The 5,288-nt window shown below is 51.4% G+C and overlaps 1 long non-coding RNA gene across 1 annotated transcript in view; it reads left to right on the forward strand.

The window, feature by feature from the left end:
- Positions 1-4,915, forward strand: part of LOC108641171 — a 9,436-nt gene extending 4,521 nt beyond the window's left edge. Inside the window, exon 3 of the long non-coding RNA XR_001921803.1 lies at positions 4,653-4,915. This is a non-coding gene — a long non-coding RNA (uncharacterized LOC108641171). The remainder of the gene's footprint in view (positions 1-4,652) is intronic.
- The last annotated feature ends 373 nt before the right edge of the window (positions 4,916-5,288 follow it).

The raw sequence follows: 5,288 nt of genomic DNA on the forward strand, positions 1-5,288 counted from the left end.
CGGGGCCATACAGGTGTGCCCGGGCCGTACAGGTGTACTCGGGGCCATACAGGTGTGCCCGGGCCATACAGGTGTGCCCGGGCCGCGGGCTCGGGCCCCGCAGCAGCGGTGAGTCCCCAGCGCTGTGTTAAGTACTGCGCTGTTGACGCGGATTCCAGCTCGAGTCTCGACGTTACTGCCCTGAGAGCCTGTCTTTGTGGTAAACTTGCCTTCCCGGAGGCGCTGGAATATTTATCTACACGTTTGGGACTTGTTGGTTTGTTTATTTATTTATTTGGAGAAGTAACAGGGGAGGCCTCGCAAACTTTTTCTTTTTAATCTTCCCTTTTAAACAAATGTCGCATTTCAAGCTGCCCTCTCTTCTCCTTCTCGCATTGTAGGAAATATTGAAAATGCCACCTTAGTATTGAAGGGATTAACTTGCTTTTCTCCCAGCCGCTAACTCTGGTGTAAAGGGAGCAGTAGATCAACTGTATAATGTGTGCACTGTTTGGTCATTTGTACAAGCAGAACAAAGGTTGAGCTAAGCCAAATTGCATTGCACTTGTGAACCGAGTCCCAATTTGAAGTATCTTTTACAGCAGGGGGAATGAGAACAATTTCGTGTATGTCTAAAAGGGAATAACAAAGCCACTTTCTAGAGCATCTCAAAGTGAAGTAGTGAGGCGTGACATTCCCAGGGTGAGGAGGGACAAAGGCAGGGTCAGGGGGATGAAAAAGGGAATCAAACAGCCACTTTCACATGTCTGCCCTCAACTGCTGCACCTCTCCATAATAGGAAACAACTGTTGTAAAAAGGGGGATTGCTCCCATTCATTCAAAATAGCAAATGATAGCTAAACAACATTGTCAAAACTGAATCAACTTCTGTGCAGTACCACCCAGAAAAAGGTATTGTGTTTTGGTTAATAGCTGGGTGGAGCAAACTTGATTTTCCTTTTTCATTCTTTTCTTTCTTTCTTTTCTTTCTCCCTCTCTTTTTTTTTTCGAGGACTCTTCTTTCCAAATCCGTCCGTTTCATAAACTTTATTTTTTATCATCAGCTTTTATTTCCGAGACACGCTCATCCCATTCACGCTTTCTCCCACAGTCTGCTCTCGTCTTGGTGTTCCGTGCAAAATCAGAAAGAAAAAAATTAGACTGAGTCCCGTTCCCGCTGCGGTCAGAACGGCGGTGCAAACCCCGTAAGCAATGTAAATCTTTCTTGAATTGCATGTCCGTGTCGCCCGGAAAACCACCTTTAAATGACTAAGTTATTACTTAGCCAAACATTGTGAAATGGTTTTTATGACAATTGGCGATGATTTTAAATTGCATATCCACAAGAATAATGGCGCGCACGTTACGGTTATTTCCCCTCTTTAAAAGCAAAGGTAATAACCGCTCGCGGAATTCAGGCTCGGACAAACTTTTTCCTGCATTGTGTGAAGTCTTTAACGAGCCGGGCTTTAATTAGGGTCAGAACTTTGAATGCTCGTGTTTTTCTCGCTGTTGGCGGGGGGCATGTTTGCAAACAGACCCGTGAGTTGCCGCAGCGCGGTGGGGGTGCGGTGCGATGTGTGGGCGCTTTGCCTTCCTGCCGCAGCCCCCTCCCCGCGCCCCCCGCCCCGCTGCCACCCACCGAGCTGCCCAGGGAAGGGACGATTCCCGAGCGCGGCGCTCCCCGCCCCCGCTCCTCGGCGGGACGGGACGGGACGGGACGGACGGGACCGCCCGAGCCCCCGGCCCCCGCAACACCGCGAGTGCGGGCCCGTGTCGCGGGAAGGGGCAGCGCCTTCCCGGCTGTGTCCCCGGGGAAAGCAGGGGGGCTGCCCGCCCCCTCCCTTGCTGCGAGGCCCGGTCCAGCGCCCGCCTCGGGGTCCGCAGGGCCGGCTCGAGGCTGCGGGGAATGCCCCGCACCGCGCCCCGCAGCGCAGGGAAGGGCAGGGCGGGGTGACAGGCAGCCCGGCGGCTGCAGGAGAAGCGCTGGCTGCGCTTCCCGAGTCCAGCGGCTTCCATCGCTCCCTTGCATCTGTTGACACCCTCCACCCTCAGCTCCCGGCCGCACAGCTCCCGTCTTCCCATCAACCCTCAGCTCTACAGCAAAAACCATATTAACCTTCTTTAATATTTCATTCCTGGAAGAGATTCTTTGGATCTAACTTTAGAAAAGATTTCCCCGCAGCGATTTCTTCCCATATATTTTTCTCTGTCTTTATTATCGAGAGATACGGTAGTCACACAGCATTCGATCAGCCGAAGAGGATAGAATTTGATAGAGGATTTTTACTCCTTTTGGCGAGGAAAGATTTTACATGGGAATAAAAGGTATTGCGAACGGCAGAGCTTTTAGAGCTGTGAGAGCGAGATGCCTGCGCTGTCATTCAGGGGAGCCCCTTCGTATTTCTTCTGCTAGGAGGTGTTTCCACCTAAGTTCGCTCCCTCTTGAGCCACGACCCGTAAAACCCTCGCGCTGTATTTTGGGTGAGGCGGTTTCAGTGGGCACGGCCGTTTTCTCGTCAAGGTAGAATCACACTCGTAAGAAGCGCCCCCGGTAGCGAGAGGGACCCGTGGCCGGCGCGGAGCCCCGCGGACCTGTTGGAGCCCCGCGCGGAGCCGGGCGGAGCTGCCTGGGTAAACTGCTTGTGTATCGCACATTATCATCCCGCTATCTGCAGGCAATGTAGATTTTCTAAAGATCTAATGAATAAACAACCAGCAAGTGCTGGCGGTGTAATTTACATTGTTAATGCCTACATGTGTATAATAAATATGCATTTGTATGTCTTCAAATAAACTCTTTTTAGTTTCTAACCTGTGGTGATTTTTTTAAAAGCCGTCTTTTCCAAGAAACCAGCTTTCCTTTTCGTTTCCTGAGCTGGTAGGGAAGGAAAAGACCTAGCAAAGCGCTTTACGTGCGCTTTGCAGCGGCAGCGGGGGATGCGGGCCTGGGCGCAGCCCGCCCAGCGAGCCCGGGGCGCGGCCCCCTCCGCTCCCCCTGCGCGGGATGGAGGCCGCGGCCAGGCAGCGCCAGGCACTCATTTCTCAGCGCAACTTGCCACGCTTTTAACAGCAGAACAATTTAAATGTACAATATTAGCTCACAGTATTAGTCTGGAGGTGCAAAGAACAATCCATTCAGAGACTGAGCTTCAAAGGCACCGGATTCCCCTCAAGGAAAAGTTTACAAATGTGGCTGCTCCCTCCCTCCTTCGCTGCCTCCCCCTCCTCCTCTCCCTCGCCGGAGACAAACGGTTTTCCCTGAACGCTTCTGTAGAGGGCATCCCTGACCAGATTTCTCCCACCTCGCCGTGCAGAGCCCGCTCCCCCCTTCGAGCTGCGGTTCCTCCCCCGAACGCGATCGGGCTCCGCGGGTCGCGCACTGGCCGCGGCGGTGGAAGGCGAAGCTCTCTCGCTTCCAGATCTCAGCCTGGCGCTTCGCAGCCCCTGCTGACTTCACCTTGGGAGGGATAAAGATTTTCTCCTCATTTTTCGCTACAAACCAGGTGCCACTTTCTTACACTGCTTGATGGCAAATGTCTCGTCTTCAGCGAGCTGGATCTGGCATACATTATTTTAATTAAGTCTATGGCGATTTACTTTCCTCTGAGATCCATTCCACGGTGCAATTAGGAACGTATTGGTGCTAGCACATATGAATATTCAGGAGAGTGTCAATTAATTAGCAGACAGAGGAATCTCATTATGGTGCTCAAAACCCTTTTAGTGCTAAGCAGAATTAAGGGGGCATTTGCCAATGTGCTGGATTAGTGAATATTTTACTGCGCGCTCATTTAACTTCATTATCATAGCACTTACGCTACTCTCTGATTTTATTAATTAAATTGCTCATTAATTTATCCAGAAAGGGGAATAAAAAGTTTTATGACGCCACAGCACTCGCGTAGAGGCTCAAAGAGCCAAGTCCCGTCCTGCCGCTCCGCAGGAAAGCCTTTCCCCGGGGCTGGAGAGGTCCGGGCAGCGGGAGCGCGCCCGCCCCACCGCGCGGAGTCCCGCACCCTCAGCCAGGCGCGTTTGTACCTCCCCTCACCCCAGAGATGAGCGTAATGCGGCAATTAGTGCTGCTGCGGCAAAGGGAAAAGGGTATCGCTGGGAATTTGAGGCGTAGACTACGGGTTTCATCTCTTTTTCTACTTAAATCTTCTCTCAGCATCTGGGGAGCGGGAAAGCCCGCGATGCGATTAACCCCTTAATCTCTGCACAAACTGCAGAAAGAAGAGGCATAATCTCATCTTTCCCAGTATTATGGACAAAATCAAACGCGATCGCTTTCCGACAGGGACAGAAGTGGAACCTTAACGGTTTGCTGGGAGGAGCGGGAGCGCTTCCCGGGGCCGGGAGAGGCGAAGTGCAGTTTCTCAGCGCAGTCAGGAGAACTGCGAACATCAGAAGCCAGCGATCAGGATTACGCTCATTTTCTAATTAGGCGATAATTCAATTCTCATAATTTTTCCAAGGAGCATTGTATTAAGAGCAGCTATTTAAAAAAAAATGTCCGTGGGATATTGTGCTTTGCAAAAAACAAACAAAAATTCCCTCAGAAATGTTTAATATTAAATATTAATCGGATTTAAATTCAATAGCCGTATCTTGCGACAGTTATAGATGTGCGGGAAGCTATAGATAATCAGCCCTTGTGCATCTTCACACAGGAGAGATCGACCCGGTGTCAGCAGAGGCTCCGCAGAGGAAAGGGAGACCGATGGAAATGTGTTTTAAAAGTCACCTCCATTTCAACACCGAGCGCGGAATTTGCCCAAAAAGGTTAGAAAGACAAATATTAAATCTGCCTTCACAAAGGGAGCCGCTAAATAGATCCGAAATTAATATGCATGTAAAATTAATTAGCTGCATTTCATGACATCAAAATAAGTACCTGGGAAACAAGAACACCTTCTGGGCATTTGGCACCATATGCTAGAATTACAGTTAATTGACTAATTACATAAATTAGGCATTAATTTTACAACACATCAAGTGTAAAAGATATCTCAATTAATTGTGGCGGGAGGAGAAGGTTAAAGGGGCGGCTGACAGAGATCCGGCGGGCCGGGGCTGCGGGCAGGGAGGCGCGGGCCGGTAGCCGGACCGCCGACTTCGGGCGATCGTGAGTGCGGCTCCAGAGCCAGAGCCGAGCTCATTAGAATCAATTACACGGCTGAGGTTGATTAGCGCTTGTCAGGGCGCGGCGGCCCGCGCGGAGCCGCCTTCCCGGGGGGAATCCCGCCGGGAGCAGCCGGGATTCCTGGGAGCGCTGGACCTGCCGCCCGGAGCAGGTACGGCCCGGC

This window comes from Manacus vitellinus, unplaced genomic scaffold, assembly GCF_001715985.3.
Source record: "Manacus vitellinus isolate BGI_N305 unplaced genomic scaffold, ASM171598v3 scaffold_53_pilon, whole genome shotgun sequence".
NCBI classification, from domain to species: domain Eukaryota; kingdom Metazoa; phylum Chordata; class Aves; order Passeriformes; family Pipridae; genus Manacus; species Manacus vitellinus.